Source organism: Anopheles coluzzii, chromosome 2 (genome assembly GCF_943734685.1).
Source record: "Anopheles coluzzii chromosome 2, AcolN3, whole genome shotgun sequence".
In the NCBI taxonomy this organism is placed as follows: Eukaryota; Metazoa; Arthropoda; class Insecta; order Diptera; family Culicidae; genus Anopheles; species Anopheles coluzzii.
In genome coordinates this window covers 52,529,009-52,547,626 of record NC_064670.1, presented here as the reverse complement: position 1 = coordinate 52,547,626, position 18,618 = coordinate 52,529,009, and the positions used below count along the sequence as shown (strand labels likewise).

Genomic DNA, 18,618 nt, shown 5'->3' with positions numbered 1-18,618 from the left:
GGCTCGCCCCGGCAGCTCATGTTCGGGATACGGACTCTAATCAATCAATCCTACGCGCGCTGTAAGATCGATTGATTATGAAATATGTAATTTAATTTTCGTTAACTTTAGTCGATGCAACAAATGCATGCTATAAATATTGATAGAAAAGCGGAAGGTTCCACTAATCGTTCACATACATTGGTACTAGTTTACAAAGTGTTTGTAATAGCTCTCTTATTTCGTCCTGTTCGTTTCCTGTACTAATTAACCAACCATATTATGCTTTATCTTCTTGATTTAAAAAATAGATAAGATATTTAAAAATACTTTTTAATTTGGTAGAAATCTTGCTTTTATTGCTTCTGATGTATTATTTATTCATTACAAGTATTGCAAACTACTCGTTCTGTTGTATTGGAAGATCATACACAGTTGCTGGAATAATTGAAAGCATTTAGCTTAGATTTTTTGGTTCAATTTGTGCTTCATTCGGTCTATGTAAATACCATTTTTATATATAATCTTTCCATTTTTATCTAAATCAAAAGTGCTGTTAGTGTGTTTTTGTTTTCATATTTGTTTATTTCCTAGAATGTTCATACTCAGGCCTACACTCGTGTGGTCGCTTAGGGTCTCCTCTCGTCTTTATCCAGCACTGTTCATATCACTTAAAGGTTTCTTAAATTTTCTATATTTCATTCAATATTTATCAGAATTTGGCTCATCGTACACCAAAAGCAAGGATATCAATTCTCCAACTATTGAGATTATAAAATACGCAAAAAAAACGAATTAAATGCCTTTCCTTTTCATTCCCCGATGACCATTATTTTTTCACCGTGAACAAAGCGGAGAATCACAAGGAACTGCAATTAATTTATTAATAACATATTTTTTATAGTGTAATTAGTTGGGGAATTGAATATCCTTTCTTTTGCTGTACGATAAGCCATATTCTGATAAAAAATTATTGAAATATAGCAGAAAAACCCCAAATTTCACGTTTAATTTTACTGGGGCTCTAACGCGGGCTTAAGAGTTGATTGAAGGAATTATGAATCTTATTACTTTTTATTTATATATTTACTATTTATTTCCATTGGCCTATCTTTACACCTACAAGCAGTGATGTAACTTTGAGTGAACAGGCCTTTTGTATTTCATTTTTTAAAATCTCAATGTCTTGAATAACTATTTTGTATCTGATCGATCAACATTATTATTTTTCTTTTAATTGGGTGATTCTACGATTATAATTGTCCACAAAAAATAAATGACAAAATTGGAACAAAATTACTACTTAGGAAACAATATCAAATTTTGTAATTCGAATGATTATGATTTTTTAATCATTGATTAATGATCCCGTCATTGCTTGAAATATACATGCCATTTTACTGGGTATTTTACTTGATTGTATAATAACAAACTTTTAAAAAAATTGGCACAACATAAATTAAAAGTTGCTTTTCACGATAAGTGTACCAATTGCCAATGGCTATAGCACTAATTATGGCTATAACGAACACTATTTTCGCTCTAAAACAGTCTATTTCCGTTTTGAAACCACGGAGTGATTATTTATTTCAAATATGATCATTATAAAACATTTGTGCTTCATTAGTTCCGTGCTGGCCACTTCTGTTAGTTAAATATCACCCTTTTAAAATGTGTTGCCAAGATGTTTAGCCAGTTTAGCATCTCTTGCCATTTGCTAAGAGCAGCGCTGTAGGAAATTAAAGATTTTGAAGTACAGTGGAGCGCCGTTTATCCGGGCTTCTCGGGACTTGACCTCGACCGGATAAGCGAATAACACGAATAATGAGTCAAATGATATATTTTATCATCATTTTCTGATTAGTTCTTTAAAAAATTCCTATTTTTTTATAAAAATAACCCAGTTTTTATTAACTTCATGTTTTTCCCATGAGAATATTGGAAATTTGCCATGAATTATAGTGTTTTTTTTATGATGATGTGCTCTTATAACCGCTTTTTTAAATACCCTCCTCATAACGCAATGTCACCTTTGTATTGAACTGTCATTTCTCAACAGCACGGATAAACGGAAAGCCGGATAAAAGGTACCCGGATAAACGGCGCTCCACTGTAATTACCCATAGTTTTTTCTTAAAATCATCATGTTGATGCAAAATGTTCGTTATTTAACGACTTCAAATCAAAATTTATCATGATTTTATCGAAAATGTTTTCCGTATGAACTTTCATGTTTTCCGTACATCCTTAATTGGTATAACTGAACTTCGATGTACCAAATATCGCAGTATATCATGGATGCTTTGTTTACAACTGTCGTTTTGGTCGTAGTGCGTAGTTTACAAATTAATAAATCGGGGTTTCAATTGTTATTTTTGCAACCTAAAGTATGAATATGTGTTTTAAGCATCATTTATTTGTAAAGTGATATAAATTTGTAAAGTTTTATAAAATCGAATCAGTTTTATCAAAATAATGCAGTCTTGAATGACTTTCATACAAAAAAGCAAAATCTGAAGCCGCTCGTGTCGCCCTTTTGTCAAAAGCGCTCTTGATCAAGGAAGATCGATAGTTAGGGCTAGTCCTAGCCAGAAGATAGTTGAATAATGGCTACGATTTTTCATTTAAGCAAATTCAAACAGACCACCCTGATTTGTGCTCCTCTGCGTATCGCACTAAAACGGTTGCGGGCTTCGGTATAGCTTCTTGAGCAGGTAATATGAAGGAATATCAGGTGATTTGAAGTGTGTCCAAACTTGGTGTTATCAGAAAGGTGTAACAAAGTTAATTTTTAGAAGGATTAGCCCCATCTATTGTGCGATTAATTGAGTGTGGCTATCAATGCAACCAGTAATAGAAAACGGATTTTTGAATCAATTTATTTTACATTTTAATGGCGTTGACATACTTATATAAGTGAAGTGAACATATAATTATTTGATTTGAGTTAAAACAATATTACAAAATAATTTTTGGTGTGAATATCCACGAGTTTTGGCCTACAGCCACAATTGGTACAGCTATGGCGAATTGCTAGGAACACTAAAGCCATAATTGGTAACTAGAGAAGCAAATTTTAAATGAATTTTTTAACCGTTTTGATAAACACTTAGATAAAATATAGATTTTTAAATGTTACCTAACATTTATTTTTACACGACTAAAATCGTTATCTTGATGACATTATACAGCCATAATTGGTACACTTTCCCCATATCTTTTATATCTTCATCTACTTCTTTTTTATTTGAGACTGCCTGGAAGGGATCATGTTGGGTATTTATGAAACAAAAATCAATGAAGTATTTCTTTTTTTTGTATAAGTTGATATAATGTGGCACTATGGTATTTTTGTAGCTATATTTTTTTGGCTATTTTTTCCTTAAAAACATTCCATTAAAAATGGGGAGAAAGGCTGAGCGGGAATCGATCCACTTCTCAGCTTGTGGGGTCTGACGCGTCTAGCCTTGTGCTTTTGAAATAGATTTATGTAAATCAAATATTTTATTTCTATAAAAAATACACAAATTTAACAATTTTTATTAATATTTACTTTGATACTACAACCAATACCTCGTGCTTCTAATAAACTAGCATTTTATAAGAATTAATAGTCAATTCTGGCTAAGAGATGACGGTTCAAATGGGAATAGGATCCAGAAATCCATACATCTGACTGCTAACGTATTCGATCGTAAACTCTTAATTTTTTTTACATTTCTGTTTGTTTTATGATTAAAATGCCAGAAAAATTCCCTTTGAATGTGCACAATATTTAAATTCTTCGAACAAAGAAATTATGCAAATAAAAACAATAAATATACCTATAAGAAATTTAAAATTATTTTCAAAATTTTAAATATTTAGATTTTTCCCCATTAAAGTACCAGTGAAATTATCTGGTTTCTTCCACCATAGGTTTTGTTTTAAATCAATTGAAAATAAATACGATCCACTTTGCAGCCGTCGATATTTGATCAAAACGGCTGCAAGACGGCTGAAACACATTTTCTTGAAAATATACCTCACGCTAAAACTTGCCTGCACGCAGCAACACACCAGCAGCGTACCTTTGTTTGTGTACGTTTGAAGCGGACGAATCAGAAACGTCAAATGGCCGACTCGGAGATGTGAGCGTTTGGCAGTGTGCGTACCATCGCCGCTTACGTTTGCTGGTGTGCTGTGAGAGCGGGTCGTAAAACTTGTTCGAATGCGAAAAAAGAGGTTGGATTTCCGTCGGACGCTCGTTCGCTTTCTGCTCGAAGCTTTGAACGCAACCGTGTGTGTCTGCTAGGTGTTTGGCGTGATTCTGTGCTGAAATCGACTGAAAATCTTGTCTAAAGTCACCTCTAAAGCAAGCGTGTACTGCGTAACGGTCCGTTGGTGCAGAATAGCTACCATTCTGGTCGAAAATCGAGCGAACTGTGGCGGTTTTAAGTAGCAAACCGTAGTGTTCACCCGACGTCTATCGCACATCATCATCTCCCCTGGCAGACAGCCACGGCTTCTTCACGGTGTAGCAGTTGCACGGTGATTACTATCCACACGAGACGAACGTCGGTGGCGGAGCCATCGATAAGTAGTGTCCTCCCAGTGTGTTCTCACGCCGATCCGCGTTGTGAAATACGGCAGCATCCTTTTGTGCGACGGTGAAGAATCTTCCGCTGGCGGGTGCTTCTGTGTGAAGTCGCCGTGTGTGAGAGAGAGAGAGCGGGAAAGAGAAAGCGTAGACACGCGAGAGGGAAAGGGATCGTCTCGCAGCCGTCATCAAACAACTATTGTGTTTCGTACCGTGTTTGACGTTTACCGTGACTGGCAGACCGTTTTTTGGACGTCGGTCGATTGTTCCGTTGGGTTTTATGGCCAAGAAAAACTAGCAGCCCGACCGCTTTTTTTCGCCTGACGCGTTGTCCGTGAGCAGCCACATACTCTATCGCGTCATCATCGCCAGCAGCACTACCACCATCACCAACATCATCATCATCATCAGCATCGATCCGTTCGTCCGACTGGCGCAGCGTGTGCGACACAACAGTGCGTGGAAAACAATATCAAACGGTGTACGATCAAAGTAGGCTCGGCTGAAGATTAGTAAAAAGCTGTTAGTCGGCGCCCCCTTGCGATAATCATATTGCAGTGTTTCTGCTAAACCATTCGTGGTTGTGTGTATCTGTGTGTGTGTGTGCGTGTGCCAAGTCGTTGGTGTGTGTTGGTGTGCATACGTGTGTAGTGTGTTTATGTATGTATGCGGAATTTTCCACCATTAGCGTCGTGCAATTTTTTCCAGCAAAACGTACCGCGATCTCGCAATAAGGATCCTGTGGAACGAGTGCGGCTTTGTGCTTAAGTGAAATTTGTGCACGGGATTTGCTAACCCATCCGTCGAGGAACGTCAAAGTGTGCTACGAAACAGCGCGAAAGAGAGGCAGTATTACCGTCAGCAAGCGTACCACCATCGCAGAGAAACCCGAACCTTCGATCGAACCAGACCCGGTTAATGGTAAGTTGGAAAATTTAGTAAAGATTTGAGCCCGGTCTGTTTCCCCGTTTTGCGCGCGTTGACATCAATCGCTTAGTGTTTAGCGGGAGCGAAGCGATCGAAGATGAAGCATATCCCCATTTCCGATCCGTGGGTAGCTCTTCCGTACGCGACTTGAGCTGGCAGGGTGAGCGGGGTCACTTGAAGAGGCGTACCGCGACGCACCAGAACGTGTGCGCAAGCGAGACAGAGTACACGCGGCTTGCCTGGTAGCGGTAGCTGCCAAAGTTCTTGTGTGCAGAGACGAGATAAACAGCTGAAAAGTGATCAAGAAAGCTATTTTGAAGAGGCTGAAGAGGGTCAGCCGGTGGACGGCGTGGGTGCGGGAGGAACCGGCAGAATTAGAGTAAACATGCAAAAAGGACACATGGTAGCAGGGGGGTGTGAGAAGCAGAGAAGGAAACCCTATCAGGTGTGTGTATGTGTGCATTTCTCTCGTCTGCCTTTGGGGGTAGAATTTCCCCCTGCCATCAATTGGGGTTTGGGAAAGACGATGTGAAAGGTCATGGTGTGTGTAGAGTGTAGGAAACGGCGCGGGGTAGTAGGTAGTGCTGCTATTTCCGCCATAGCCCTCCTCATCACTCCCACCATGTAATTTGTTCGCCGTCTCATCATCAGCCGCTGAGTGAGTGTGTGAGTGAGTGGAGCGCAATGGACGGTCGACGTCGTCGAAAGCGGTCGAAACGTCGTTCATGGGAGCTGGTGCTGTTGCGATGAAACTGGCAACCCGGATGGTGGCGGTATGGTGTGCGTGAGTGCGAATGAAAGCGCACTAGAAGCGTGCATCTCGCTCTGGCACTCGCGATGGGAACAGGTCTTCTTTGTTGCGCGTTGGGATGTGCTTCGTTTCGCTGGAGCGGTTGCTAAGAGTTTGTTGCTGCGGGTGTGCACGGCATAAATGAGGCAAGGCCAGTAGCGTTAGCGTGAGTGAGCTAGCTGTATGTTGGATTGTGAGCTAGAGTGAAAGAGGCCGTTATTATCCCTTGTTCACGCGAATGGTTAACCCTTGAAGGTGATTTTATGAGTGTTGTTGGGTTTTTGTTATTATTTAATTGGCTGAAAAATACCTTTATTCGCGCTTATAAATGGATTTCGGTGCATCATGTAGTTTTCTCAATGATTCGTGTATTACAAGTTATTTAATATTTTGATTTATCATCATTTGATTAATTTATTTTCGCATGTTAGTATGTTTTGCTTACATAGTTATGAGTCCAATAAAGAATTGTCTTTTGTTTACAACAATGTTTTTTAATAGACACAGTTGTCTATCACTAGATCACACGTCAGCTGGTGTAAGCTACTCTGTCCAATTTAATAACACAAGTTTCATCTTCGATCCGTGGCACAATTCTAAGTTTCGATTGAGTCAGATTGAGAATATTAAATTTCATGTGATGTAATTTCAGTGAAATATATGTTTTTAAATAATAAAAAATCATAGTGAAAATAAGTTGTTTTGTTTAAAGTCGATTTTATCGAGTCAAATGCAAGTCAAACTCGTCTGTATTTTCTACTTGGCGTATCGGCCTACGCGGACATGTACAGACTCTCGATACTTATATTCAGTACCAAGCAACCGGATAGTCAAGTCAGTCCTTGCTACGGGAGACGATCAATTCTAATATTGAACCTACAACGGGCATACTATTAAGTCGTACGAGTTGACGATTGTACTACGAGACTGCCCCTCAAGCCGTCTTTATGAGTTCTGTAAAAAAGACACAGCAGCAGCCTTAATGATTATCAAAACAGCTAGCTCGTCAAGGACAGCTCAAATAACTTATAACAAACGCACTAGAGGGCGCTGTAGAGACTGATAATGACCTAAAGATATACCCAAAGGCGAAACAACTAGCTAATTAAACTAGGGTTAGTAGCAAATTAAACTAGCAAATTAAAGCAGTTAGAAGAAAGTCTGCCAAGCTACCAAATAAATAAATTGTTACCAGGCGTAACAAAACATACTGCAAACCAATAAATGTTATCCGTAAATGCGTGTGCAACGTTTGGATGTATATTATAAATCGTTAGCAGATAAGCAGATATTACAGTCGCTTCTCGGTAGGGGGACGAGATGAACATTTTGATATAAAAAAAAAATACAATTCACGTATGATTGATTAGGGATGATTTTAGTAATGATGATCTTCAGTAATGTAGATTTTTTTGCATTTCTAATTTATTTTTTAGGTTAATATATTTCATATTCAACTGTTTCACTTCAGCAGAAATTTTCTAGACGTTTTTGTAAAGTGAAACGTTTCTTGTTTATTCTGGTAACAGTTTTATTGTTATTTCGATAAGAACATGTTTGAACATTGTTGTTACGATCTTTAGTATTTTTTGGATGAAACAGAATCCCTATAATTAATTTTTAATTCATTCTAAATTAAAGAAGTGCCTCATGTTAGTTAAGTCTGCTCTGTCTGAAGCATTTTTGCAAAATGTTTACTTGAATTAAAAGAGGAATTATCAAGAATATCTAGAAGCACATGAAGTTTTGAAAATTTGAGCATAGTGATAGCGTCGCATCCCGAATGGTCTAATTTTATACTAATATCAAATAACCATCCACCACATGCATTCAAGGGTTGGGTATTACCTCTGCATAGGGAACCGTTGCGCATGGTTGCGTGAGTAGAGTAGAGAGCTTTGCTGGTGTGAAGGGTGTAGTGCTGTAGCACAGTCGGTCGATGTTCGCTAATATGGTGGCAATGGATAGGGGCAGTAGCAACAGCGGCACGGCAGCACATAAACGAATGAGTGCAGGCAAACAGCGAACCCTTGTACCTAGCTCGCCCATGGTAAAGCAGCAAATCTTCTGCTGTGTGTGTTGGTTGGCTCTGGCATGAAACAGCTTGAGGGTAGAGCAGTCGGCCTTCGTTTTATTCATTTCATTCGTTTGGTTTCTGTTGGGTTTCGAGATCTGATCGCGCTCACGTTCGCATGTGGAATGACAGCCCAAAGCGGATCGAAATAACATCGAGCACAGCGGAGTAGAGAGGGTCGAGATGACAGTAAAAAATGTATATTTTTTCTGAGTTCGCCACCTCGGCTGCTGCTGCTGTGTGGCGCTGCGTTGTAGTGTTGGAGTGTGTGTGTATTTTATTCATGGGCAATGATCGATCGTTTTTCTCTTTGCGCTGTTCTGTGTCTCACTGTTTGGTGCGATTAAGGTTTCTATATTTAAGAGAGTTTTTCATGACTTTTGTTATTAATAAAATGTCATTTTCCTTTTGGTTTTTTGTACCAAAGGATAGGTAAAAAATTGAAATGTGTTCCTATACATTTGACAGTTTTAGGGACACATATTTAGATAAACGATTAAATGTTTTCTGTTTGTTAAATTTTTGTCCTATTTCAATTCACATTATAATGCATGTTTAACGTATTAAATTTGTAATTTAGAAGAATTTTATAAATTGATAAATTAAAAATTTCCTAATTTTTCGCATTCATGAAAACATTGTATAAAACTATGAATTTTAGCAAAAAATTGATTGCATTGCATTATGAAAATTGAATTTTTATTACATAAAATACCTGTCTCGGTCTGTACATTGCTGTAGTTATCTGACAGTTGCATTTTTACTCAGTAGCAATAAATGCATTGAATGGAGAATGTTTAGCCGGCACTAAAACATCGCCTGAAATCGGCAATCATCAACAAACCGACACCCACCCACCCACCTTTAACAAATGTGCTAGTTTGTTGACGGTCGAACGATGTTAACGAGGGCAACAAAGCAGGAGAATGCTGTTGGAGTTTTGACGTTATGTGTTGTGCCTTCGTCAAGCATCTGCTCCGCGCTCTGTCGTGTCCGGTATAATAATAACAGTAATGAGAGAAGTATGCTACAAGATTGGGTTTGTTGGGTTGAGCAGTGGAGACCGGTAGATAGGTAACAGCATAGCAGCCGCCAAGTACAGGTTGTGCAGGATGTGAATAGTAAGCAAAAGCTGAATAATCTTCTGCGAGAGTGTGTGTTATTTGGCGCACGCTCTGTCTCTCTCTCTAAGTATGTACCTGAGTATCATTGTTACTGACACGGGAAGGGAACCTTTGGCTGTTCGGTCGTATTTCGAACAGTTTTTATGTATATTTTCTAGAAAGCCGTAAAGTATGCTACAACCAGTTTCGAGCGGTTCTCATATCATCATAACAAAGTATATCTATTCAGCCGCCTTTGCACCTAGGTGTAACACAGGCGAGACTCCATAAAATAGCGTGGCGTGTTTGGTTATAAAGGTATAATATTTCAAGTTGGTTTGAACACGACAGAGAACGTGAGCGGTCGTGTAGAGGTTACCTTGGATTTAGTCGTTCGTAACGCTTGGTTCACCGTCCGTCGTTCGTGTATCCGACCGAGGGGCTTCAACTCGCTCGAAGCGGCAACTGTAAACGGATATCATCATTGCCTGTGCCTTTCCCTGTGCTTCCAACGGCAACGAGGGTTGTTGGGACAGAAAAAAGGGGCTCAAACCCTGCTTTTTGCTCTTTTCCGGCTGGTTAACTACGAGTAATGGCTGTGTATGGGTGAGCTTCTCCCGTCACGGTATAACAGTGTCGAGACGCTTGTATGTGTTTGTGCTGTACGGCGGTGCTGACGATGGCGGCCGATTTGCAAACCTACACAACGCCACTTGGGAACGTAGCAACGAATGAGCGAGTGAGAGAAAGCATATTTTCGAAAATCCAGCGGCGGCGGCTAACTATGTTATGTTCCCTTGTACAAAAATGTCCCTTTTTTTCACCCTCTGTGTTAGGGTGTCCTGCATGTTTTCGGGTTTCGAAAGAGCAATGATTAAATTACCTTTCCGTTCTTGGTAGTTGCATATGATTTGTCAAAGCTTTTTAAATATATTTAAAACAATATTTTTATGTTTTTTGGAATATATCAATTCATCCAAATTCTTTTAATTATTTTTGTACAACTATTTTAATAATGATTTTAAGTGCTACATTTTTTACTTCTTATATGGTTGTCTAATAATTATAATAATCTTCTTTGAATCGTAAAATGGAATAGTTCAATCTGTTAGGTGAATGTTTCAACCAGGTAGTGGAATCGTGCAAGCTTACTGTGGCTACCGGCTCCCATAGTCTGATGACAGCTTCACAACCAGCTTGCGAAATTCCCCTATTCGGTTGGAACACTTCATTGTATGATTGCAAACCTCGATTGCAAATTTTAATTCAATAACTCTTGTTTTTTGTTTGAATTCTTTTGAGAATTCTAATCATTGTATTTGTTTGTATTATTATAGCTAAAATCAATTTCTATTATTAAATATATTAGTTAATTAAATATATAATATATTAGTATTATAGCTTAAATCAATTTCTGTTGATGTTTTATGAATACTGAAAGAGTTATTACGCGTAAGATATAATATTGTATTCTTATACCTATTTGTCTTTAATGCAAAAATAACAATTTTCAGTTCAATTTTATATTCCTCTTTTATTCATTAGTTTAAAGAAAGAGAGACTTCACAATAAAAATCATCTGCTAATAATATCATCGATTTGTAAGCAATAAGGCAAAGCCGTTCATCATGAATAAAAAAACATTGATTTCTTTGGAAAAATGTTTTACAAATACATTGTTGATGAAATGTTTGCTTAACAGTAGATAGGTTCCAAGGAAGTCTGCAAGTCGTGAATTTGCAAGGAATGAAAAAGTAAAACACCTAGATGATTATTTGCTCTGCCCTGATCCTTGGGTGGATGCGGCATTAAAGGTCCTTTTAGCATTTTAGCAGGGGTTAGTTATTTCATTCTTCATCGATGTTGTCATTCTCCCCTGGAATGATTCGTTATTGATCTCTGATACTCATTGCATGTATCCTATCCTATCCGAGTCGCTTCATTTCAACTGTCGCTGATCAACTAATGGACGGTTGGATCCATACAACTACTTTTTTCGATCTTTCATGATTAATTTTTTTATGCAAGATCTTGAGCTTGCTTAGGCACTGTGGCACGTTCATGAATACATAACATTTATCGGTTGTATGCAACGTGTTTCTTATTCGTCTTATTATTCTTATTCGTCTCTTATGTGAGTCATTTATAATTGTAGACTATTATGTTTTTAAAACATTAAAATCTGAAACTTAAATCGTAAAACCAAACCAATATTTGTTGATTTTTAATTGTTTTATGGAATGTGATCAATTTTCTGAAATATTTTTTGCGGTAATTGTTAGCATATTGTGCTTATATGATAGTGAATATATGTTTAATTAAAGTGGCAATTCGAGATAATTTCCATTCAGTTTTCCAATTAAACTTAAAGATGTGCCAACTTTTCTCTATGTTACTAAGTGAATTTTCATATTATTAAAAAAAAAAAAACAAATGGAACAAATGCTCAGTTCATCGACACTTACACTTTTGAATGGTTGGCTGGGGCCACTGTGGGTTGTGTTGTGTCGCTTAGGGAGTGACATGATTTATTTTGCTGCAGCAAATCGAATTTCTGCACCTTATTACGGCATTGGTGGGGATGGTGCCTTCCGAAGTGAATGTGTATATTTTGTTCGTTCATGCTTTCTTTCGTACTTTCGTTGGTTCGTTCGTTTGTTCGTTGTTCGTAACGCGATCGATCCCCCCACCGCTGTTCCACAGCAAGTTTTGTCAGCTCGGATATAAGATCATTTGAAGGAAGTGGTGTCCCTAAAGACCTGCCCACAGCGATGACCTTTCGCAAGAAGAATGCTTGCGGCGAAGCTCGACGTTGTTTTCAAGTTAGAAAAGCATAGTCGCTTGGCATGTACACTGGGGTAAACGAATGGCATACATCCTCCGGATAACGTTTGGTTTTACTTTGTTCAGTCTCTACGGAGATGGCACCCGCCCTGACCATTACCTTGACGCAATTTTCTAGTCGACGAAATAGACTCGCTAACATACGTCCGGTGAAATATAGCCGTTTATCGGAACTTTCTTAATTGATTATATCGAAGCGCAAAAGATGGTCGATCTTTGTCAAGAGGTATTGTGGACTACCTTAGACCACTAGCTCGGAAGACACAGGACGAAGATGGTTTGCAGATTGACGTAATAAGAATTTTAAGTCGGAAATCAATTAGGATTAGTTTTCGTTCATTGGATGTTGTCGTCGAAATTTTGTATTTCCATGGAAAAGCGTTATCTAGGTTACACGTTATGCACTAAAACCTTTTGGCGAAAAATTAATTTCATTTTGCTGTTTGACAGGAGGAGATGAAACTGTGAACTTCAATAGCAATACTTAGTAAAACATTTTTTATCAGGTCCCGAATGTCTTTCCTCGTGTTCGGGGTTTAAGTATAACGTATCGTATCTTCTCCACTGCTTGTCGAGTAATACCCACTATGCTAATTAGGTTTGAAGATCTATTGACAATGCTCTTGTTTTTACTTCATTGGAGAGCGATCGATACGTCTGTCACTTTGGATGGATCCTTCTATTAGCACTCGAAGGGTTGCAAGTGTTCTTGGAAGATAGTTCCAGAAGTAGTCGGTATATTTTACCAAATAATTTATTGGAGAGTGTTCGAGTATTGCTCTCATGCCTACCCTTACCTTTTAGAAATGAAGCAATATCTTCAAAATTGTTAAATACTTTAACGACTAAACGAATAATTATTGTATGTAGTTTAAAGAATATTCTTTAATATATTGAACATGTTATGTTGAACAAGTAGGAAAATAAATTATTTACTTGTATTTCTACAAGTATTGTATTGTTGAACAAGTAGGAAAATAAATTATTTACTTGTATTTCTTTTTTAAAACGAAAACCGAGTCCCCAACCAAATAAACTTCCAAAGAACTTCCACACAGAGAAGAACACTCTGAACACATTGTTTATTGAAGGAGGTGCTATTACATCACCTCCAAAAAATGGCCCGGGGTGGCACATAACGTGATGCTATGTGTAAGTATATGATTACTTTCGAAGTAATTTTATTTCTATCACATTTTCCCATTATTTCGTCGTGCGATAAGAAAGAATCAGGACGTTCGTTTCAACACAATCACCCTCACACACTCCCCTTGGTCTCCCATGCTACGTCCTCAGAAAGTAAGTGAAGGACGTTTGTGCAAACGACCGGGCTCTCGAATGTTGTGGGGTCAAGGTCATTCTCGGTTTGTGGGTGGGAGATACACGAAATGATGATGATTACAATAATCGTAAACATTGCTTATCGTTCATTTTTCCTTTTTTTGAACTTTCCTGTTAGGAGTTGTTTGCCTATGAGCATGAGCAACGTGTTTAGGATGAAGATTCGAGCGGTAAAGAAATGAAAAGAAATGTGTATTTAATAATTAATAAATTGTGTTTCCCAGCGGCAGTATATGTGTCTAGCCCCCTTACTTGTTAATAAAAAATCTCAGTAAAAGAAAAAAAACAGACGTGTTGGGCAGGAAAGCGAGACAAACATAAGCTTCTGCTGTTCTGCAGTAGACCAAAAAATGTTTCGCGCATCCTGCCCTGCTGCGCTTGATTTTACGGTAAATCCTAATGTAAAGTTAATAATTTCTCCGCAGCGGCACACTTTAATGCTTCCCACAAGATCGGGCCCATCTTGAGAGCTACGGCTGTTTTTTTTACAGTTCTCGGTTGGTTTGTCGCTTGCTGGTGGAGGTTCCTCTTTACCCCGGTGCCGTTTATCTTGATTTTTAGGTCGCAGCGCTTAAAGAACAACATCATTATCATTGTCGCGATCGCTCCCCGACAGCAAGATGTTGCAGAAGCGCGCAAGCATGCTTTTCTCGACCCTTAACTCTCCCACCGTGCGGAAACGGTGTGACTGCGGGAAAGACATGCAAAAACAAAAGTAACGACACCGTAATAAAATATTGTGATGTCTTGATTTTGTAATTTCATTTCCATGCCCTTTTGCCCACTTGTTTTGAGGTGCTTGTCTGCTTGTGTTGCTAGAGTTTTTTGTTTGTTTGGTGTAGGTCTTCTCCTTCGGTTTGCCGCATTTTGCATCAGCGATGTTTTGTGACACGATTCAAAGGCAGACTCGTAAGTGGATTGACTTGGTGCGCTTTCCCCTGTTCTGAGCAGCTTGGGAGTATTATTTTGCAAAATAAAAAATGTTGTCTTAGTATTGGTAGTTATTTTCACTATCTTTGCTTTACTTCGAGAGACCTGGAAAAACAAAAGGATGTTGACTACTGATTCTCCAAACTGCAGTACATCTTCATTGTTTCGAATGATCGTCACGATTATGATGCTCATTATATTAAAACAATTTAAACAATAATACAAATATAATATATTTAAAAAAGCTGGTCGCAACTGATCAAAGTTGGTAATATATTAAAAAAAAAGGTTTGTGCGGGCTATAAATAAAGGAACAATTTTGCCGCTCAATTTCGTCGAATAACCGCTTTTTAACTATTATCGTCGACCTCGATGATGTCGAGGCTGTCAAGTCGAGCTTCACAGTGTCGATTTTGGGAAATTCCTTTACCAACTATGGGGGTCGGAGGACTGCTTGTGGTAACGCAAGCAATAAACTTGAAGTCCTCCTAGCACATCATCTAACTCAGGCATGGTAAAACTGATGCTCTTTTATGAACTTGATAAATATAATCGGGATATGAAGTAGTGATGCCTGCAGGAGGAATCAACAGCAAACAAAAAAAAACAGCCTCTCAAGGTCTCTGTTTCTTCCACGAACCCTCCCTGCGGTGGAAAGGGCAGCTTTTCTGGAGCACGCACCGAAGGAGCTGAGAACCGTAAAAAGGGAAAGTATCATATTTTTAAGAGATTTTTCTGCTCGGGTATGATTCACGCCTGTGGATGGGGGGAGTAAAATGCCACCCCATGCAAACCCCTCTAGCCTTTGTTTAGTTTTGGTGCACGAGCACATTTTTCCCTTCCTTTTGTAAGGGGAAGGAAGGTCAATGTCGTCACAATCAGGACATATTTACCTTTGCCTGTGTGTGTGTGTGTGCGTATTTCAGCTCCGTTGGTTTAGGGTGGAACGGCAAACAAAAATAGACAAAGCATTCCCCCCTAGTTTTCCAGCGAGCAAATGGGGGTGGTGAAAGAAAGTGAAAAGGCTCTCCAGATTTCTGTGTGTGTGTGTGTGTGGAATTTATGAGTGGGACATAGAATAAATTCGAGCAGTGTTTTTTATGCGCTGCTGCCGCACGGCTCCTCACGTCGGCTTTGGGGGACGGTTAGTTAGTCAAGATTCTCTTTTCTTAATTCCGCCCCTTTCCTTCGCATCGTAATCCCGAGAGTGAGATCATGTCATGTGCGCTTATTTAGGAGCTTCTTTATCTGCAAGTAAATTTTCTTGCTTTCCGGGATTTTCCGCGGTGCACCATACCGTATCAGTCTTACTTTTCTCATGTTTCAAAAACTGTCCCCTGAATGGAGGGATGGGTCAACAAGTTTTTGTTTTTTTTTGTTTTACCACTGCAAAAGACAAGTGGTGGGCGAGTTTTCGGTCTGCGTGCTGCGTCCTTTTGTCCATGTGTGTGTGCAGTACATAAACAATGATTTATATCGGTTGTGTTTTCCGATGCGTCTTCGCTGTGTCTATTTCGTGGAGTCTTGGAGCTCCACGCAAGGCAGGCGGCTCAAGACGACACGCACAAGACAAATGGTTCTTTGGCACTACAAAACTTTGGCCCTTTAACCTCGGAAATACTGGTGGAAAACTCTCCATCAAACCATTGCCATACTTCTTAGTCACTTATTGTCGGCGCTCCATAGGGTCGCCTTCGAAGAGAATAATAATAAATGCGTGAGATGTAAAATTCGCTTTCGAAGGGCGAAGCTTTTTTCTTGTTTGGCACTTTTCTCCAGTTCCAAAGTGGTAGCACCCTAAGAGCGCCAGAGCGTAAGGGTGGAAAACCAGGACAACAGGAAGGATGGTACAGTTGGTGTAACATTCCAAATTCCCGCCCTGGTCTCCGGGAAAATCGGCAAAGCTAATTTAAACGCTTTTCCGCAAACGGTTTCTGATGTTAAACCTCTCGAGTGTTTGTTGTGTTTAGGAAAATAAACGTCCCTTGTTGTTGATTGCCGGCTGGTTGGGCACATGTGTGCCTCATATGGTGTGTATGCGTCGTTGGTGTGAGTATGTGTGCGCATTATTCACTAGGATCGCAAGATCGACTTTTTCCCGAGCAAGATGGGGTGGAAGGTGGGTGGGACATCGCCGTTTTCCACAAATGTGCGTGTGATATGCCTCGCTCGTGCTTGTGTGTATGTGTGTGTGCGTGCAATTGCTTGTGGTTGTCAGGCATCAAGAGGAAGAAGAGGCGGCAAAAGGAGGAAACCGCAATGGATCAAACACACCAACAACAGTGCCTTGGGAGGAAAATTGTTGTGTGTGATGTATTTGAAGCATCCGAGAAGCGACTTGACGGGTTTCCGCCGTTGTCGTCGTCGCTGACTTTGGCGGTTTTCCGGCGTGTGTCGTCCTCCTCGATGCTTTGCAGGTTGACGGCACGCACGCACACACACACATCCACCACCCTCTTGTGTGCGTGTGTTCGCGTGTACTAAGGCGTCTGTGTCGCTTTTCCATTTCCCACAGGAGAATGGTGGAGAAAATTTATAGTCCCGAAATTGTAGTACTCCGCACGAAGCGAGAAGAAATTGCGTTGCTGCGGCACGGTAGTAGATGCTTTTCGTTACACCTTCTCAAGAAATGAGGATATCTTTTTCTAACTTTCTAACTTTCTTTATAACGTCTTGCTTTTGGTGTAAACTTTGTTCCTTTTTTTGCTTCCGAAAATGTCATCACTTCTGCTGATGCCCGGGGGAAGTCAAAAAGTCGGTCTGGCAAAGATATTGTTGTTTACGGTTCCCAGGTCCTCCGGCCGCTAAGGAGAAGCCACGTGCAAAGACTTATGAGAAGCGGAAGAAAGGCAACAACAACAACAAAACGCAAAAAAAATGTTACGAATCACCCTGCTTTGACACCAATACAAAATATTGATCACCGTTCACTGAAAGTCAATTAAATTATGATGCAAATTTAATGACTGTCTTCTTTACGGACATCCGTGGGTGCTGGCCAATGTTAAATCGAAGCCATTGGCGGCAAGGCAGGCCTCTCGTGAAAAAATAATATTATTTTTCATCGATTGCTAACATTATCATGTCTTTTGATCACTTCAACAAATGGTATTGTTCGTTAAAAAGCAATTAAAATTAATTAACAAATTAATCTTGTTATTAAAATAAATAATTTCAAATCATTCTTCCTTGATATTGAAAAACAAACCATCTTCTACATGCATGGTGTTTTTTTTCTCTCACAACTATTAAAAGCATTTTTCATTGCCCATTGCTTGCAACCTAAAAGGGGAGGGAGAGGTGAATGGTTTTGCGCGATACTGGATAGGATTTATTTTACCTGTCCCATAAATTTTAGACGCAACACCATAAATTCTGTATTCTGGACGTAAACTGACTCGTACGTGGTGCAACAGAAAGGCAGTCTGTCTGTCTGTTCGCGGCTTACTGTAGTATCTATCTCGAATTCCATTGCTGTTTTCGGTGGAAATGGTACGTGATTGTGTGATGGCTTTTCAAAAGATAAAGTTCAATCGAGTTCAGTTACGATTATTGGACGATTGTATTTATCTTTTAAGAGGCGTGTCAAATTACGGAATGTCTATTGTACAAGAATATTTCATACTATAATAGATTATAAACACATGCCTATTTGCACATTTAATTGCGCGTATGAATAAAATCAGATGTAATTTGCTATTAATATTTCCAGAGTGTGTGTGTTGTAATATTTAAAGCAAAATTAATAGAAAATGATAAAGCACAGCTCTTTACAATGTTCATAAGAGCAGTAAATGAAAAGCGTGTGTAGTTACTTGTGTAGTTTGTAGTTGTGAGCGAATTGTGTAAAATAATTTCGAATCATTTCGATTCCCTTTGGTGAATGCAATGGCCAACAGTAAATGGATAAAGCCAAAGTTTACGGTTCCTAATTCGATAGCATAACTTTCGCATTATCAATAAACTTATGGTGGTACTTTTGCGCAGATCGCCGTAATATGATTTACGGTTACGATGCGCCCCCTACACCCGCATTGGTTGGTGATCATCC

At 39.1% G+C, this 18,618-nt stretch overlaps 3 protein-coding genes across 5 annotated transcripts in view; 2 read left to right on the top strand and 1 right to left on the bottom strand.

Annotated features, from left to right (window-relative positions):
• The window catches only part of LOC120951531 (uncharacterized), a 137,390-nt gene that overhangs the window by 4,805 nt on the left and 113,967 nt on the right, over positions 1-18,618 (top strand). The gene's annotated exons all lie outside the window — the stretch shown is intronic.
• The window catches only part of LOC120948846 (uncharacterized), a 314,251-nt gene that overhangs the window by 260,560 nt on the left and 35,073 nt on the right, over positions 1-18,618 (bottom strand). The window lies entirely within an intron of this gene.
• LOC120951533 (uncharacterized) overlaps positions 4,093-18,618 on the top strand; it is a 31,773-nt gene continuing 17,247 nt past the window's right edge. Inside the window, exon 1 of the mRNA XM_040370308.2 lies at positions 4,093-5,479. The gene's annotated coding sequence lies outside the window, so the exon portion shown is untranslated. The remainder of the gene's footprint in view (positions 5,480-18,618) is intronic.